Here is a 20,583-nt window from a genome sequence, read left to right on the forward strand (position 1 = left end):
CCTGGTACTTAGTAAGCACTCAACAAATGATAGCTATTACCTCGTCATTAGGGGATAGGTTATTCTCACACCAATTTCCATTTCATGGCCACTTTTAATTCGCCACTAATTACGTTTTGATGGCATTGCATACAGTATTTAATTGACTGAAAAATCCCATTAATACTTCATAATGGGGTATACAAACGATATGGGGAAAACATTGTGAGAATATTCTAAAGGAAGGACCACTTGTTCCCTCGTTCTGTTAAATACCTACTATATCTCAGTGGTAACTGTTTTCTCTAGATGGGACCATGAAACACCTCACGATCAAGGGATGCAGTCATGTTACAGTTTTACTTCTTTTCTGTGCATCATCAGGGAAAAGGCTGTATCCCCATTTGACCCCCACCATTACCGTGTCAATCAGCCCCCCTCCCTCGGGTAATTTTGTTGAAGGTTTTATTTAAATTCCACTTAGTTAACATACAGTGTAATACTTGTTTCAGGTGTACAATTTGGTGATGTAATACTTCCATATAGCACTCAGGACTTAAAATAACAAGTGTGCTCTTTAATCCTGGAGTAAATTATTTATTTATTTATTTATTTATTTATTTATTTATTTATTTAAATTTTTAAATTTTTATTTACTTTTGAGAGAGAGACAGAGCATGAGTGGGGGAGGGGCAGAGAGAGAGGGAGACACAGAATCCAAAGCAGGCTCCAGGCTCCGAGCCATCAGCACAGAGCCTGACACGGGGCTTGAACCAACGAGCTGTGAGATCATGACCTGAGCTGAAGTCAGGCGCTTAACCGACTGAGCCACCCAGGCGCCCCTGGAGTAAATTAGTTTTTAAACCGTGGGTAATTTTTTTTTTTAAGCTTACTTATTTTGAAAGAGGTGGGTGGGGAGGGTCAGAGAAAGAGGGAGAGAGCAAATCCCATGCAGGCTCTGCACTGTCAGCACAGAGCCCAACACGGGGCTTGAACTCAGGAACTGTGAGACTGTGACCTGAGCCAAAATCAAGAGTTGATTGCTTAACCGATTGAGCCACCCAGGTGGATGGTCCTAGGGAAAATTTTTGTCTCCTGCCTTTACTCACTTGCCAGCATTACTCTTAAGAGGACGGTCTTAGTACCCCTGGTAGATGCTCAGCTGCCATCTTCTGGACCCCAGTTAGTTACTGGCTTTACACACATGGGGACATGGTGCCAACTGCCGAGTCTTCTCTGGGACTGAGTATCCACTATCTTCGTTCTGCCTCTACCAGTGGCCTGAGGGGTATCCTCAACCACACGTCACTGGCTGCCATTTTTCCTCTCCATCGACTTTGGTTGAAAAAGGTAAGAAATTGTGCCCAGAGCCACTCAGGGATTTCCAGTTTTCAGTTTTTTCAGTGGACCTTGGTGGCCTGAACTTTCCAGGCCCCATCTTGAATACTTGATGTGGATATCAACATTGCCTCTTAAAGTGCTGCGAGCAAGGGGTCAGGAACGAGCTGCTTAAGTGTCCACATAAAGGGAACTTTGAGTACCTATGCTTCTTGGTATTCTTGTGATTTAGGGCCACTGTGACTTGTTCCATTTCTAGTGCCTTGCCTTGATTTCGTGGTTTTCTATTGGCATTGCCGGACGATGGGGGAAATACCGTAGTCTCTGTTTTGGTCGTTCATATGCAACATCGTCAAAACTTGATGCCATGTACACATCTCTTCTTACTGTTACTCACCCGAAAAATTTAAAGTCAAATGTGCCCTGGGTGGAAGGATTGCCAACACGCTCCATGGACACAGGAGAGACTCAGACAGATCTGCTTGCCTTGATATTTACTCATGTAGTGCAGGTCAGTTAGCCACACCAACAAGACTCTACATGGACCATCCTTAGATATATTGTGATTGAAAGGGTCCTATGAAATGTAGAAGAAGACTACAAATATGGTTTATGGAGTCTGTCATGCCGTCATAGAAGGAAGCTAAATAGGTTTGCTAATATTGATCCTTCTCTTGGTTTCTATGCAGTATGTAGATCTGGGGTCTGGGATGATCTGAGCAGGGCTGGAGAGAAGTCGCCTTGTCCCTCATGTGAACATTCATAACTGACAGGATAGGAGGCTGGGATGGGGGTGCTCCTGATGGCCTAGATGCCATGGGAGAGGTAGACGGCTCACAAATCAGCACGTGTCACTTTGATGGCTACCATGTCCTTGTCTTCTCCAGGTGTTGCTGGGATAAGGTTTATGGGGCTGGTTCTTGCTCTCTGGCTCTATGCATGAATGAGGATAAGCAATGCCAACTGCAATAAAAGAGCAATATACCCACCCACACAATTAAAGATTATTATTATTTTTTCAAGTCCTAGTTGTAAGTACGTTGAGAGGTCCTGTGCAGTATGTGTTTTCCTATGGCTGCCTCTGTTGCCTTTGTGTGGTTACAACATTTTGGACCAAGAGATCAGCGAACATCATCTGGGATATTTTAGGGGTCAGGTCTGGAAGTGACGACTTGACGTCTTTCCATGTTTCAATGACCAATATGGTCTCCTTAGATGCAATGCAGGTAGAACACAGTTTTTTTTTTTTGTTGTTGTTGTTGTTGTTTTTGGTAGGTTTTGTTTTTCCCCTGTACTCAGGACGCAAAGAAAATAATAGAACACCTAGTATTGACTCTTAGCATACAACCAAAGCCCATTGACCTCTCCGGGAGAACTAGGTCTTCACTCTGGATTTGGGACCTACTACCATCCAAGTCAGTGGAGAATGGAGAAGTTGGAGTCTGAACTCAAGGTATCCAGCCTGAAGCTCATCTCTGACCTGTTAAATTTCCAGTTGATACCCTCCTGCCATACAGCTTGAGTGTATGTCCTCACCTTGCAGTAATCAGAATGTTTGTGACAAATTGCCACCAACTGAGTGGCTTAGATTAACACAAATGTATTGCTTGACACTTGTGCAGGGGGGATGTCTAACACCGATCACACTGCAAGTCTAAAACCAGTTGTTGGCAGGGCTCCCTTTTCTGGGCTTCCTGAACAGAACAAGCTTCCTTGCTTTTTCTGCCTTACAGAGGGCGCTCAGATTGCTTGGCTGGTGGCCCCTTCTGTCTTGAAATTCAGGCCTTTTTTCCAACCTCACATCTCCTTCCCACCCGACCTCAGTTGGGAAAGGCTCTTTTAAGGACCTCTGTGATGAGGTAATATGGGATAATATTCCCATATCAAGGTCCTTAACCTCAGGAACATTATCAAAGTCACTTTTTCCGTGTAAGGTAACACTGAACAGGTGCCAAGGATGAAGATGTGCCTACCTTTGGAGAGGCGTTATTTTGCCCACCACTCCTAGTGAGCACTTGTATAGTACTTATCATCTAGAAGGTCTGTTTCATGCCCCTTATATATGTTTGCTCATTTCATCTTTGTGTCATTCCTGTGAAATAGATCCTAATCTTAAAGCTATTTGCAGAAGGGTTTTAAATTTATTTTTTAGTGTTTACTTGTGTGAGAGAGAGAGAGAGCATGTGCGTGTGTGTGTACACACAAGGGGCAGAGAGAGAGGGAGACAGAGGATCCTAAGGGGGCTCTGCGCTGGCAGCAGAGAGCCCGACCCAGGGCTTGAATTAAAAAATGTGAGATCATGACCCGAGATGAAACTGGACGCTTAACCAACTGAGACACCCAGGAGCCCCATCAAAAGAGATTATAGATGAAGAAACAGTGGTTCAAAGAGGTTCATTCGTCCAAATTTATAGAGACAGGAAGTGGTGGCATTGGGATTCAATCCTGTGCATTAAGTTCTAGTATCCAAGCACTTCATTATGACCTTAGACTCTCTCTCTACTGTAGCAGAGTAATGTATATGACGTAAAGCAACAGTGAATTATACCCGAGGTCTGGTATATATTCTTGGATTTCCTTTGAGAACCAGGCCCGTCTCTTGTCTCTGACCCCTCCTTCTCCTCACACCTGGAGCCCTGTTACTCACTTGGGGTGTTTGAAACTTGCTATTTCCTGACCTACCCCTTAAGGCTAAATTGGGATTTTTTCCTTATGTGGTTTGGGCACTATACTGATGGTGAATGGGCATCGTCCCTTTCAATACATGTTCATATTTCCACATAAATCCGGAAGGAAGTTTCTGCCAAGTGCTTAGCTCTTGAACACTGTCTAACACTTACCGAGTGCTCTTTGTAACAAAAAGCACGTACCTCAGGCTATAGGTCTTCTGTGGATAAACAGGACTGGCTACCATTTAATTGCATTGTTGGAATTGTTTGGGTTACATGCTATTGATGGCAGGAGATCCTGTTGTCCCACTTATCTACGTAATGGTAGTTTGTATACATTACAGATAAATCAATTTCAAGGCACATGAAATACTTAAAATGGAAGAGCATGTGTGTGATTAGGACCAAATTGTGAGGGAGGCCTGTGAGCAGATGACTTGTGTCAAAGGCAGTGCTGAGTCCCTACATCCTGCTCTGTTGCATGTTCCTAGGTGACCCTTGTCTGATGGCGTCTTCCTGGCCACTGGGATCATGCTCTCTGTGTCCCTGCCTGCCTGACTGGGCTCCCCACCATGCCCTGCAGTGCTCCCCTGATGATTCCCCCACCTCTCTCCCACATGCTGGCTGTTCCCCGTCTCCATCACTCAGCTACACAGTCCCCTTCCTGGTTCTCTGTGTGACGAGATAGGGCAGCTGTATGGGCTCAGTGCTGTATTGGGATTACAGCCTGCGATCCCAGACAATGAACCGTGTCTTTTCGAAGTTACCAGCACAGGCATTCCAATGGGAAGGAATGTTGGAAAATGCCTTCTCAAGTCAGAGGAGATTCTTACAAGTGAGACAACATATTTTAAAAATGAGAAGGTGTGAGAGAAACGTATGGTTTTTAACAGAATGCTTATTGGAGACGGGACGGGGTTGTGACTAAAATAAGGATGCAATTTGAATATACGCCCAGCCCCCTTGACAAAGATGAAAAGGTGTAGACAGTCTTGACTGTTTCCAAGCTGAGGTTTATAGCCCGGTATTTGCATATACTTAGCAGACTTCTGTTAAAAAAGAAAAAAAATGAAAAAAGTCCACAGTTGTTTGTACGAATATACTGCAAAAGAAAATAATAAATTGAAAAGTTCCATTTTCACTTAATGGAAATATTACTATTCATTATGAATATTGGTAATTTTTTTTCCTCCACGAAGAAGGCGGTAGAATTTTTCTAGATTTCTTCTCTTCATCCAACTAAGAATTATTGCTGGTTCTGTTTCATACCTTGATGTTTAAACTTGAGGCCAACCAATATGGTGAGAGATAGAAAAATAGTCTCCAGACATTCACTTCCCCTGCTTTTATCTTTGCTTTTAGGTTCATGTTTCCTCAGATGCAAATGTTCTTGAGCTGTTTCTGTAGGGTAGGGATGCCGTGGATCAAAGTTAATGGATTTCGTTTTTTTCATACCCTGCATTTGTTTGCACAGGGATTTTAAAGAGCAGGATGCTAGCAATAAATGATGGTCACATCGAAGCCTGCTTATCCCTGGCCTATTGATTTGTCTTTTATTGCTATTCAGGGAAAAAAAAATTCATCCAATGAAACTAATCTACATTGAGGTATTAGGGGGCCAGTAAGTTGTTTCCCTTAGGAGAAAACTTTTCTGTCCTTTGTAAAACAGTGATGTTGCTTGTGGCATTAAGCTATTGGGTAAAGAAGGCACCTGAAGTTGAATTTCATACATATGTATTCCAAAGGAAAAAATGCCTCAGAACTCACCAGCGTGTGGAGGATGATAGGCCAGTAGGGGTGTACTTGGCCTGGTCAACTTTGTCCTCCATGATTTTGGGGTTCCTCAGAGGAATCTTTCCTGTCCATGTTTCCTCATGGCCATTGGGCCTGCTACTGCCCAGGTTATGAATGCTCTTCCTAGAGCCACTGAGGTTCTGGGGGGGGGGGGGCAGTACCTTTATATCGCCCTGATATTGGTGGTGTTCAGCCCACCATGGATCATCACATGCTCCAATGACAAAGCCCAGGCCAGAATGGTCACTTGTTACTCACATGAATGTATAGATTCTGAGCTTGGAGGCAGTGTTCTTAAGTGAAACAGACTCTGTCGTGAGTTGAATGGTGACCTTTCTAAAAGATAGGTCCTCATCCTGACTCCTGGAACCTGTGAATGTGACCTTATTTTGGAAAAGTTCAGGGTCTCCAGAGGAGACTATTCTGATAACCAAGTGGGCCCTAAATCTGATGACAATGGTCACCTTAAAATAGGAGAAGAAGGGGCGCCTGGGTGGCTCAGTCGGTTGAGTGTCCAACTTTAGCTCAGGTCACGATCTCGCGGTCCGTGAGTTCGAGCCCCGCATCGGGCTCTGGGCTGATGGCTCGGAGCCTGGAGCCTGCTTCCAATTCTGTGTCTCCCTCTCTCTCTGACTGTCCCCCATTCATGCTCTGTCTCTCTCTGTCTCAAAAATAAATAAACATTAAAAATAAATAAATAAATAAATAAATAAATAGGAGAAGAAAAGGCACAGACAAAAAAGCGAAAGGCCCTCTAAAGATAGAGGCAGAGGTTGAAACTTTACATCCACGAACCGAGTGACATTGGAGAGCCGTCAGAATTTGGAAGAGCCTGGGAAAGCTGCTTCTTGAGAGTTTTTGGAGCCAATGTGATATTACCAGCCCGTCAATTCACGGTTCTGGCCTCCAGAGCTGAATGAATTCGTGTTGTTTTAAGCTACTGAGTTGGAGGTAATTTATTGTTAGGGCAGCCCTAGGAAAATAATACAGATGGACTTTTCAGTCTTTCTTGATTTCAACCTCTTGGCCTGAAGATTCTCCAATCAATTCCTGAGGATTGAGGTCAGGACATCCTGTGAGGACTGATGGAGTCTGTCACAAGTAGATGCCGACTCTTGGACCCTGAACCCCACTGTGTGTCTCTGTTTCTTCTTCCTTGAGGTTCAAATTGGCTCGTGGGATTGATGGTCTCCTCCTAGACTTTGCTAAAACTTGTGATCGACTCTGGTTGTCTGGTCTGTGCTGGAGGTGGATCCTTAGAAGCCTCACTCATGTACCCTTGCCTTACTAGGGAAGTTCTGAAGTGGACAGTTGACACACTTAGCTGTCACACTCAGATGGTGGTATTGGAACCCAGAGCGGTGGACAGATGCGGAGGTCAGATGTAAAAATCGGAAGCGGGCATGGCTGCATTTCATGGGGGTACACTGAGGCACAAAGGAAGTGCACCTGCAGAGAGAGAAGAAAAAGGGGCTCGTAGATACGAGAAAGAACTGTCCCCAAGGCTGTTTCTTTTTGGTCTGCAGTTTGGCTCATGTTCCCAGTCATGAATGTGGCAGGTTGGCTTTTTTTTTTTTTTTTTTTTTGCTTACATAAGCTTGGGTTAGGTGATACTATTTGTGCTAGAAGAGTCCTATGTTGGCAGACCCAACCCTTGGCCACACCAGTCATGGCTAGAAGCAGTGAGGTCCACGCTGGGTCCTTGCACTCTAGCCCTTGAGAGCCACGGAGCTCTTCCATTCCATTATCTCAAGCCAACTTTGCATGAAATAAGGACCTTTGTGGCACTGGGGGGCAGAAGCTTTGACCTGCACGTGACCTACGAAGACACCGAATTTAGGAGACAATGCTAGCAGCTCTGGATTCCTGGTGCATTCTGTTCAGCCCTCTTATGTTGTGTAAAACAAACGCCCAGAGCTAAACTAAACAACCCAGCGGGGTCTGGGTTATGAAAGCTTAAGCATAGAAGGTTCTGAGCAGAAGGGATGATGGGTAACGTGCGTTTTGTGACTCCATTCTGGCCAGGCAGCAAGAAGGAGGGGGTTGGAGGAACACTGAGAATGGCCCCAGCAGAGAGCTATTAAGAGCCCTCGGTCCCAGAAAGGATGACACAGAGCCCTGAAGAGGTAATTGGGCCCCTGATGTGAGGAGCAGTCACAAATAAACCAACAAAGCCAGACATAAGCCTGAGGCATCCAGCAAGGATTAAGCACCATTAGTGAACCTGTGAGCTTAGAAGTATTTGGCTTTTAGAAGACAGTTTTAATTTAACTCCTGCGCTGACCTATACCAGTTGACTGTAGGTAGACAGCAGGCTTTGTGGTGACACATTTTGGGTTCACACATTTGAAAAGGACTTTGGGAGCACCGATGAGGAGCATCAGGGAGGTGCCCTGAAATTCTTGTCAGCTTCCGCATTTTCAAACCTAGCTCAAAGTCTTCATTTTTTTTTTTAACAGTATAATTGTTAGTCACTACCCTCTTCTTGGGATAGCCTGTTTTCCTCTCGAAGCTTTTGATTCATAGCTGCTTTGTCTCGGCAGGAAGAGGTCTGGGGTATGTCAGGCCAAGTACAGTAGAAAACACTCAGGTTACTGTGGTCATTCATTCAATATTTTATTTCATTGTTTTTAATGTTTATTTATTTTGAGAATGAGTGAGTGAGCACAGTGGGGGAGGGGCAGAGAGAGGGAGAGACAGAATGCCAAGCAGGCTCATGACCCCTGAGATCGTGACCTGAGACAAGATCAAGACGCGGAGGCTTCACCGACGGCACCACACAGGCGTCCCCCATTCAGTATTTAACGGGCACTGGGTATGAGGCAAGGATTGTTGTGGGAGCATCGGATACCACCAAGAAAGATTCCTGCCTTTGTGGAGTTTGCAAAGTATGATGGGTGTTGAAAGGAGCAAGCAAGGAGGGATGGGGAGAATGGGTTTTAGTTTTCAGAAGGATGCGTTAGTACTGTGTTCTCACCCATTCCAGCCCTGATGATCTTAGGTAAGATGTCTTGTGATGTGCCCTCTGATCTGCTCCTCTAGAATCCCAAATATCGTCAGATGTCCCCATGCTCCTGGTTTCAGGATTGCTGCCTCGGCTAATGAGAATTGATAGGACACTTGGTACAAGCACAGGGTTTTGGATACTTGGCATCTAGAAAAAATACTCAGTTATGACGACGATAAACGCGTGTGTTGATGTGTTCGCTGCATCATCATACCTACTCCAGAGCCTTGTGGAAGAAAAGGACAACTTCTTTATCCTGTTGGGGTTGGCATTAATGATACTGCCCACCTGTTCTCCATTCACCTTATTAGGCAAACCACTTAGAGTAGATGAAGAAAAGTCCATTTTGAAAAGCTGGCTCTTTGTGATGCTCTCCGCGGAAACCAAATGACTCCACTGCCTATTTTTCAGAAATGAAAGTAGAAGTTTCCATTTATTCAGTCACCTTCTTGCCTTCTCCACCTTCTGGAGAGTTGATAACAGCAGAGAACTTTGAAGTCAAGCCAAGGAGTCTCTTCTTGAGATTACAGAAACTGAACCTTCTGAATCTGCCTTGTTGGGGGAGTGTGTCCCCCTTTGTTGAGTTCTAATCTCGATTCAGAGGACTGGCTATGTGATTTTCAAGGTCTGCTGCAAAATGAATACTGGGAGCTCATGGTGAAAATCGTTAAGAATTGCAAGCTAATGGTGAGAGCAGAGCGTTAAACAAAGTACAGGGTGTTGCTGACCACGCCGTGAAGTTGGCCATCTCTCCTACTCCCGTGTTGAAGTCATGTGTTCAGTACTTGAAAAGTCACTGGAAAAGTCCATTCCAATAAAAAGAGGTGGTAGCACGTTTCAGACTTAATTTTATGAGGGAGACTTTATAATTCCACTTCAACTGAGGAAAAAGAGCTAACAAAGGATTTGCAGGAGGTATGAGATTGAGAAAACACAATTTCTTTTTTAAAAATGTAAATATGTAATTAAAAGAAATCCTTTCCCAAATCATTCATCTTAAAAACAAGCTTTTGAGTAGTACTTCAATACTTTATTAAATAGAATAGTAACTAAAATATAATCTGCTTAACCAGGTTTCCTTGGTCTGCATGTGGCTTTTCACATTCCAGCAAGCATAATGAAAGAGGAATATGAAGGTAGAATAAACCAGATTTTGAGACCTAGTTCTGTGGGATGGGGCAGGGTAGGGAAGGGATATGAGGGGAGTAGTTTGCATTTTGGAAAATCGATCTAGTCATTGCCTCCTTAGGTGAAATTTTTTGATTCCAAACTTCTGTGGTCTTTTTTTTTTTTTTCAACGTTTTTATTTATTTTTGGGACAGAGAGAGACAGAGCATGAACAGGGGAGGGGCAGAGAGAGAGGGAGACACAGAATTGGAAACAGGCTCCAGGCTCCGAGCCATCAGCCCAGAGCCTGACGCGGGGCTCGAACTCATGGACCGCGAGATCGTGACCTGGCTGAAGTCGGACGCTTAACCGACTGCGCCACTCAGGCGCCCCTTCTGTGGTCTTGTTCGTCATAGTTATTATCCATTTAGATTTAGGGGTATGTCACCAAAGTGCGATGTTCTGTATGTCCACAGAAGTAGACACCCATTCGGGACGATGAATTTATATTGAGTCATTCTGGTTTTAGGAAGCGTACAGAGATAGATGCATATAAGTCATCATGTGTGTATATGCGTTCATGCACACACAAACCAGCTGTTGAAAATAGAATATTTTAGAGCAGAGGTTGGCAAATGATGACCCTTGGGCCAAGTCTGACCTACAGCCTGTTTTTGTAAATAAAGTTTTATTGAAACAACCTCACAACGTTTTGTGGTATCTATGGTGACTTGGCATTAAAAATGCAGAGTTGAATAGTTGCTGTGGATTCCTTAGGACCTGCAAGACTCAGAATATTTACTATCTGGCTCCTTATGGAAAAAGTTCGCTGATGGCTGGTTTAGCTTCATTTACATGAGATATCTTTCTAACAAGTGACAAGCCTACAAGAAGTTTGTTCACATTATTTTTTTATAAATGTGCATGACAAAGCAGTATCTTCCCAATTTAAGTGACATAATCTTGAAATAAGTATTTTTTTTTAAAGTTTATGTATTTATTTTGAGAGAGAGAGCAAGCAAGAAGGGGCAGAGAGAGAGAGGGAGAGAAAGAGAATCCCTTAAGCTTGGAGCCCATTGTGGGGCTCGAACCCACAAACTGTGAGGTCACGCTCTGAGCTGAAACTAAGTACTGGATGTTTCATCAGCTGAGCCACCGAAGCACTTCAGTATTTTATTTTCTGTAATTAGAGGAGGCAAAACTATATTGGTTTGTATGCCTGACATGATGGATCTGGTTCTTTGTTTTTCATCTCGAATAGGTCTCGTGGCCGAGAGGTTCACGAGAGCAGTTGTATATTTTCCATTTAAAATTTTTGTAAAAAATGGTGTCTGCGTATGTGTGTAAAAACTGAAAATAGTGGCAATCTACCTGGACACTTTATGGGAACAATTTTATCAGTGTTGTATAGTTTTCAGGGTACAGGTCTTTGAACTCCTTGGTTAAGTTTATTTCTAGGTATTTGACTATTCCTGATGCCATACTTCATTATTAGTATAGGAACGCAACAGATTGCTGTCTATTTTGTATCCCATGACTTCACCGGATTCATTGATTAGTTGTAGTGGTTTGGTGAAGTCTTGGGGGTTTTCTCTATATTATTTGTCATGTACAAACTGAAAAACCTGTTAGAATTTGGATGCCTTATATTTCCTTTTCTTGTCTAATTACCATGGCTAGGGCTTCCAGTATTATGTTGAGTAGAAGTGGTGACAGTGGACGTGTTCTTGTCTTCTTCCTGACACCAGGGAAAAAAACTCTCCATTTTTCACCATTGAGTGTGAGGTTAACTGTGGGTTTTTCATAGGTGGTTTTTCTTATTTTGAGGTGTGTGCCTTCTAAATCTACCTTGTTGATTCAACAACGCATCAACAACGCATATGTCAGTTGATCAAACATTTTTTCTGCCTCTCTTGAGATGGCCTTTATGGGAACAGTTTTGGTTTGAGTGTTCCTATCAGCCAGTCACACTGAATCTGCTTCTGAATGTCTATTACAACTAATGGATAATGAACTCAAAATCTTCGTTTACAAATGAACAAACATGCCAGATAGGCAATGTTGAATTTAATTTTCCAACAGACATTCTTTACTTCAATATCCATTTACTTTGACAGACCACATTTAAAGTATACACACAGTGAGGGAGGTGAGGATATTTTCTCAACCACAATGATAAAGGAGGGTCATAATACATGTATTTAAAGTGTGAGTAGACCGTAAGGCTCTGAAAAAGAATATGTGAATTAGAGTTTGAGAAAAGCTTGGGTGTGGAACACCATTAGGTGTTTCTATATTTCTCCAAGTAAAATGATACCACCTCTCCAGCTTTTTAAAAAGGTTCTTAGAAAGCAGTGAATGATGAGTAAAAAATATTGCTCAGATGAAAATAGAAAGAATAATGAAAACCAACATTCTGTTGAAAATCCTGTATGCCCCTTCTCACCATAGCCTGTTCTACCTTCTCTGAGGCGATGGATATCCTAAACTTTATATTTCTCACCTCCTTCTTACCCTTCTTAAAAATTGAGATATAATTGACCTAAAACTTGAGGTTGTACATCTGAAACTAACATAATGATTCCATGTATGTATATATTGTTAAATGATCACCACAATGTCTAGTTAATATCTATGACTGTACATAGTTAGAACTATTTTTGCTTGTGATGAAAACCTAAGAGATTGACTCCTAGAAACTTGGAAATATATACTCTAGTACTTTTTAATTTAAAAATTTTTTAAATTTTTAAAGAGAGAGATAAGAGGGGCAGAGAGAGAGAGAGAGAGAGAGAGAGGGAGACAGAGAAGTCCAAGGAGGCTCGGCCCTGGCAGTGCAGAGCCAGATGAGGGGCTTGATCTCATGAACTGTGAGATGATGAGACCTGAACCAAAATCGAGAGTTGGAAGCTTAGCCAACTGAGCCACCCCCACACCTCTATAATACAGTATGGTTAACTGTAATCACTATAGGATAAATGAGATCCCTGGAACTTAGTTACATTATAACAAAGTTTGTATCTTTTGACCAACATCTCTTCATTCCCTCTACCTCTGAGCCCCTGGCAGTCAATTTTCTACTGATGCTAGGAGTTCTTTGTTTTTCAATATCACATATAAGTGAGACTATGTGGTATTCATTTTTCTCTGTGGGACTTCATTCATTTAGCATAATGCCCTCAAGATCTATGCATATTGATGAAAATGATAATTTTCCTCTTTATCATGGCTGGATAATACTCCCTTGGATATATATAACACAACAATTTTATCCATTGATGGATACTTAAATTGTTTCCATGTCTTGGCTATTATAAATAGTGCTATAGTAAACATAGGGGAAACAGATACCTTTTCAAATTACTGTTTTTGGTTTTTTGGGTTGTGTTGTTTGTTTGTTTTGGTTAAATACCCAGAATTGGAACTGCTGGTTCATAAGGTAGTTCAACTTTTAATATTTTCAAGAAAACCCCATACTGTTTTCCGGAGTGGCTATATCAGTTTCTGTTTCTAGTAACAGTGAGCAGGGTTCCCTTTTTGCCACATTGTCACCAACACTTGTAATTTCTTGTCTTTTTGATCCTAGCCATCCTAGCAAGTATGGGGTTTTGTCTTATTGTGGTTTTGGTTTGCATTTCCTTGATATTTGCTGCTTTTTTTTTTTTTTTTTTTTTGATGCCCCTCTTGACTATCTGTATGTGTTTGGGAAAATACTGATTCAAATCATCAACTGTTTTCTAATCACTTTTTTTGGCTACACTTAAGTTGTAGGAGTTCTTAATAGGTTTTAGATAATAACCTTTTATTGGATAAGTGATTGGAGAAGATCTACTCCCATTTGATGGGTTGCCTTTTCATTTTGTTGGTTTCCTTCGCTGTGCAGAAGATAGTTTGTGGTTCTATGTGTTGATTTTTACTTTTACTGTCCAATCCAAAAAAGGACTGCCAAGACAGGTATCAAGGAGCTTATTACCTATGTTTTCTTGTAGAAATTTTAATGCTTTCAAGTCTTTAACCCATTTTGAGTTGATTTTTGTGTATAGTAGAAAAGACTGTTGCTTGTTTTTTGTTTTGTTTTGTTTTTGTTTTTGTTTTTGTTTTTTTCCATGTGGCTGTCTAGATTTTCCAGCACTACTGTGGAGATTGACTTTTCCTCATTGTGTATTCTTGGATTTTTTTTTGTTGTAAACTAATTTACCTAAAATGTGTCTGCTTATGTCTGGGCTCTCTACTCAGTTCCATGGGTTTATGTCTGTCTTTATACTACTACCTTGCTGTTGTGATTATTATAGCTTTATAGTATGTTTTGAAAGGAGGTAGTGCGTTGACCTCAGCTTTGTCCTTTTTGTTCAAGATTGCTTTGGTAATTTGCGGTCTTCTGTCCTTCCTTATGTATTTTAGGATTGTTTTCCTGCTTCTGTGAAGGATGCATTAGAATTTTGATAGAGATTGAACTGAATCTGTAGGTGACTTTAGGTAACAAGGACATCTTAACAATATTCTTCTAGTCCATGCACATGGGATGTCTTTCCATTTATTTGCATGGTCTTTAATTTCTTGCATCATTGGCTTAAAGATTTGAGCATAGAGATCTGTTACCTCTTTGGTTAAGTTTATTCCTAAGTGCTTTTTTTTTTTAATGCCGTTGTAAATGGGATTGTTTTCATAATTTTTTTGTATAATTTGCTGTTAATGTAGAGAAAGAAAATTGATTTTTGCGTGTTGATTTTTATATCCAACTTTACTACATTCATTTATTCTAACAGTTTTATTTGGGGGCTCTTGAGGGTTTTCTATAAGATGATGTCATCTGCAAATGAAGTTTTACTTGTTATTTATAATTGGGATGTTTTTTAATTAAATGGCTCTGGCTAGGCCTTCCAATGTTTTGTTAAATAAAAGTAGTAAGAGTGGGTACCGTGTTCTTGCTGATTTTCCAGGAAAAGTTTTTAGCCTTTCACTGTTGAGTATGATAATAGCTGTGAGCTTGTTATATGTGGCGTTTATTAGGTTGAGGGACATTCTCCATATACCCACTGTGTTGAAGATTTTTATCAAAAATGAATGTTGAGTTCTGTTGACATCTTCTGCATCTATGAAGTGATCATAGGATTTTTACCCTTTATTTGTTGGATGGTATATCTTATCCATTTGCAGGTATTAAACCATTCTTGCATCCTTGGAATAAATCCCATCTGATTACTGTGTAATCCATTTAATGGATGGTTGAGTTGATGCTTCAACAATTGAGAAATTGAAACTTACTGAACCTTGTCCAGCTCTTGTTGTCTCCTAAAACTTTGTGATGGCCCAAGCAGCCTACTTTGTCCTCAGTGACTCCCATAGTTGAGGATGTGCCAAGACTTGTCAGTTTTCCACAGGGAAGGATCTCAGTTGGCATCTAGAATTTGGCTGATGGGAAGCGGGACACTGAGGCAAGAGCTTTTAAAACATGCAAATCTCTTTCAGCAGAAGAGTGGGACATGGGTGTTTCTCTCTGCACTGATCATCCCTGAGAAGATCCCTGGCTAATTAAAATCTGTTGATTTGTTTCCTGACATCCTCCTTGAACTTGAGAACATAAATGCTCTGGCCACCAGAGCCAGGCTATCCAAGGGATGTCTGCTGTAGGTGACGGCCACAAAAGCTGTCTTGTGAGACCTCTACCCAGGCTTCTCTCTGGGAGATCCCAGTAGCTTCGCATGGGGCAGAGGAAGATTGTAAAAATGATGCCCATGAGCTTCTGTGGTTTTGGGAGAGTATTTCAGTAGGCCCCTGGATGTGTGTTAAATTAGATACCTGCCACTCAGACAGAAGTTTTAAGGTAAGCACACAGGCCCTTTTCACTGCAAAATGGCATGCATTTCAATTGGCTTCCTCTGTGCTGGGCCCTGGTGGGTAGGTGGGAAGTGAGTCTATGCAGGCTCTTTAAGAACTATTTCTCAGTTCACTCTTGCTGTTGTGTGTCTCATGAGTGCAAGCTCTCTTGGCTTTCAAAGCTAGATGTTTTCGCAGCTTGCCTCTCAGGTGCAGGTCTTAAAAAGTTGAGGTGCCAGATGTGAGGTTCAAATCCTTTGTTCCACAGGGAGATACTCAGAGTTTTCAGTTTGTCTCCGTTGTGGGTCATTGTGCCAGGGGCGGGTTTTATAGCAAGATTGTGTTTTAGCCTTTCCTATTGCTTTTGATGTTGGTTTTTTTCTCCCTGTTCATCTCATACATAAGAGTTGTTCTGCTAGTGAGGGGATTTCTCTCAGAAGTTGTTCCATAGGTAGCAGTAGATTGGGGGTGTCTTTGGGAAGAGGTACATCTGTGTCTGCATACGTCAGCATTGTCTGGTCTATTTGTTACATCTGTGAAATTATTTTTTTTAATGTTTATTTCTGAGACACACACACACACACACACACACATGCACACACAGAGAACATGAGCAGGGGAGGGGGCAGAGAGAGAGGAAGACAAAGAATCCGAAGTAGGCTCTAGGCCTTTAGCTATCAGCATAGAGTCCGATGAGGGGCTCGAACCCAGAACCACTAGATCATGGCCTGAGCCGAGGTTGAACATGTAACAGACTGAGCCACTCAGGCGCCCCTCATCCGCGGAATTTTTTAACATGTATACATTTGTATCAAATTCGCCACACTCGGAATACGGCACTCTCCAACTTGGAGAAATCAGTTCCCTTATGCTATTCTTTAAAAAAAAATACATATATTTAAAATACTTATTTTGAGAGACAGATCATGAGTGGGGGAGGGGCAGAGAGAGACTCTCAACCAGGCTCCGCGCTTTCAGCACAGATTTCGACAGCTAGCTGGCTCCCATGAATGGTGAAATCATGACCTGAGCTGACACCAAGAGTCAGACACTCAATCGACCGAAACACTCAGGTGCCCTCACCTCACGTTATTCTTTTACAGATACACTAGCCCCAACCCTGACCCTTTTCAACTACTGTTAGATTCTCCCTCACTCAAATTCTGTCATCTAGAGAATGTTACTTAAATGCACTCCTAGAGTGTGTAACCGTGGAGAATGGCCTTTTTTTTTTTTTTTTTTTTTTTTTTTGCGCTAAGCGTAATGCTTTGGGGTTCTCACAACTTGTTGAGTGTATGAAGAGTTCCTTTTCATTGCTGCTGAATATTAGGCCATTGTATAAATGCACTTGAGTTTATGAGTCCATTCAACCTTGAAGGATCATCCCCCCCCCCCCCCCCCCCGCGCCCCGGTCACCCCAGGTTGTGTCTATTTACAAATTTGCTATCAATACTCATATACACCTTTCTCTGTGTGAACCTAAGTTTGCATTTCTGGAGAATAAATACCTAGGAAAGCATGTGGTGTATTATACAGAAAGTGTATGTTTAATTTTTAAGAAACGGCTCACATGTTTTCCAGAGTAACTGACCCATTTTAATTCCAGCGATGGACTAGAGGCGTGCTTGGTGCACATCCCCGAAAGCACTGCATATTACCGGTGTTTCTTTCTTTTAGCTGTTCCAGTCATTGTGCAGTGGTATCTCAGCTTTAATTTGCATATCCCTAATGGCTAATGATGTTGAATATCCCTCTATGTGCTTATTGGCCATTTGTGTATTTCCTTCAGTGAAATATCCAGCCGCATTTTGGGTCCATTTTCTAATTGTACTTTTTGTTCCTTTGCTGTTGAACTTACACAGCCCTTTATTTGGATACAAGTATCCTATCAGGTAGGTGATAAGCAAGTCTTTTCTGCAAGTGTATGTAGCTGGTCTTTTCATTGTCTTCGCAGGGTCTTTGACAGAGCACGGGTTTCCCATTTCAATGAAGTGCGATTTATCTACTTTATTTTTTCATAGAGGTGTGACTTTGATGTCATGATATCATGTCGTTATCACTGCTGTTTAACATTATTTTAAAAAACACCCATTTAAAACAGATTCCTATTTAATAGAAAAATTCATTTGCTGGTTCTCTTGGCAAACTAAGCATATAATATATGAATTCAAGATGTAAAATTATTAAAATGATGACCTACTAGGTCTCTCAAATGGAGGATGTATAGGCATCTGCTACAGACATCCATAACAATTGCTTTTCTTTCTAGGTCTTGGGTTTCTCTTTGTTCTTTTATGTTGAGGTTGAATTATTCAGAGTAGGAATTTTCGTGGCTATTATAGCTCTTACAAGTTTTCAAAAGGTATGTACCTGTGTAGCTACCTTCTTAATCGACGTAGAGCTTTTTAATCATCACAGAGTTTACCTTCATTTTCCCTACTGCTTGATCCCCAAATTCATAGTCTACTTCTTCGAATTAGCTTTGTCTTTTTTTTTTTTTTGAACTTTATATAAGTAGAGTCGCACAGAAAATGTTCTTGTTGGTATGGTTTCTTTTGATCAGCATCATGTTTAAAAGCACGATCCATATTGTGGTGTATATAAAGAGTTTATTTTTATTGCCAGGTAGTATGTCTTTATGTGAAGGTACCACAAAGCAGTTATCTGATCTTTTATTGACAGACGTTTGGGTGATTTCCAGTTTTTTTGCCATTACGAGGAAAAAAAAAAGCTGCTGTAAAAATTCTATTACCAGCCCTTTTTGTGGACATGAGTTTTCATTTCTCTTGGGTCCATATCTGGGAGTGGAATTAGGAGTCACAGAACGCTGTTAACTTCATAAGAAATTGCCAGAGATTGTTTCCAAGTTGTCGAAGCAATTTAAAATCCCCACCAGCGATGTATGAAAGGTATTCTATGTGCTTGTGGATAGGAGACTAATGGCATTCTCTTCTGGTTACCTTCAGAAATAATTGTCAGAATGTTCTTTGCATCAGTTGGGGTGCTTTTGGTATACATAAAAGAAACAGGTTCCTGATGAATCAAGGAACAGGGAACACATTCAGGGCTGCAGGAGGCTCACAAAACAGTTGGACCAGAAGGAGCTACAATAACGGGTCGATGGCAGGCAGGGGCCATTCACCGATGGCAGGGATGGAAACTCCAGCTCCCCTTCAAGGATGAAATACCAGGCAAGAGTATCTAGGTGATCTCAGTAGAGTCTGATAACTGCCTAACTTTGCTAGGAACCTGCGGGGCCCCATATACAGGCTTTATCGGGAAGATATTAATTCCTGAGATTTAAAGCGAAGCTATTGCGAAGAGCAATAAATCTTTGGCAGTCAAACCCAACCAGTGTTCATTATACAACATTCTTCGGAGTTGTTGGGGTGATAGTTCTCTTGTTGTTCTGATGTGCATTTTCATAACTATCTTGCTTTTTTGTTCTGTTTTCTTCTTCTCTCTTTTTTTAAAGGAGTTGATAATTATTTTACTGTTTATTTATTTTAAGAGAGAGGGAGAGCAGGGGAAGGGGCAGAGAGAGAATGGCAAGCAGCCCCATGTGAGGCTCGAACTCACGAACCGTGAGATAGTGACCTGAACCAAAATGAAGAGTCAGATGCTTAACTGACTGAGGCCCCCAGGCGCCCCTCGTGGTGCTATTTCCTTACTTGTCCTGGATTGAGAGACCATCTCTGCAGACTCAGTGTTCACCAGTGCGCACAGTAAAAAAGTTCTCTTCCTGTGTAAATCTCATTTCTTGGACAGTCTGATCTAGCAGAGTTGATGAAAACATATCCTCTGAAGAGTGAGTGTACTGCTTTGAGACTTTGAGAAAACCACCTCCCTTTTCAATGCTTTCACTGACCTGAAGGAATTAAACCTACCCAGATAGAAGGGAACATGACCCCTTCTTCCTTCGGCTTCCCATTTTACTGTGACGGCAGCGATAAAACTGATTTCTATCAGGATCTCTGCCTCCTGTGACCTCAGAGCAGTGGGACTGTGGCTAACCTTCTGACTGGTACAGAGCCAGGTTACTGAGCTGAGGAGGCAGGCGAAAGAGTAGCCCAATCAGGAGTCTCTGTATCTTCTTTCAAACCGGTGAGCCAATTGGCTCTCCACTACTGAAGCCTGTGTAAGTCGTCAGTAATTTAGACAAAAATTTAAACATAAATTTTGTAGCTCTTTGTTCTTATTTCTTAATTTTCTCCCCAGTGTTAAGAGATTTATCTCTTAAAAAAATTTTTTTTAAATGTTTGTTTTTGAGAGAAAGAGAGAGAGCGTGTGCAAGTGGGGGAGGGCTAGAGAGAGGGGGAGACAGGGGATCTGAAGCAGGCCTCGTGTAGAGAGCAGAGAGACTGACGCGGGGCTCCAACCCATGAACGGTGAGATCATGACCTGAGCCGAAGTCTGATGTTTAACCAACTGAGCCATCCAGGCGTCCCAAGCATTTTATGTCTTAAAATGATTTCATAGGTATATCCAAAAATTGGAAGGACCATAAGTAATACATTTTGAGCTGAGTATACAGTTAGCACAGATTCTATTTATTGAAATAGGTCATGGAATTAAAAAGGTGCTTAAAGAGTCTCTCTTTATTTTCTGTACCAATTAATGGTACCTTCGGAATTGCAAAGGAAGGCTGGAAGCTACAAGGTTTCTGTATGGGCATCTTTGGGAGTATGCCTATTTCTTCCCTGGAGAGTGCATTCAATGGTTCATTCACCAAACAGCCTCACACAGACCTGTGATCAGCTCTCCTGGAGGCATAGCACCAGCCATCTATAACAAGACATCGGACTCCAATTTGGAAGAGAGATTTATTTTCACAAGAATAAGGGTTTATTTTAGGTACAGTCCTACAATTAC

This window comes from Prionailurus viverrinus, chromosome A1 (assembly GCF_022837055.1).
Source record: "Prionailurus viverrinus isolate Anna chromosome A1, UM_Priviv_1.0, whole genome shotgun sequence".
NCBI lineage: Eukaryota > Metazoa > Chordata > Mammalia > Carnivora > Felidae > Prionailurus > Prionailurus viverrinus.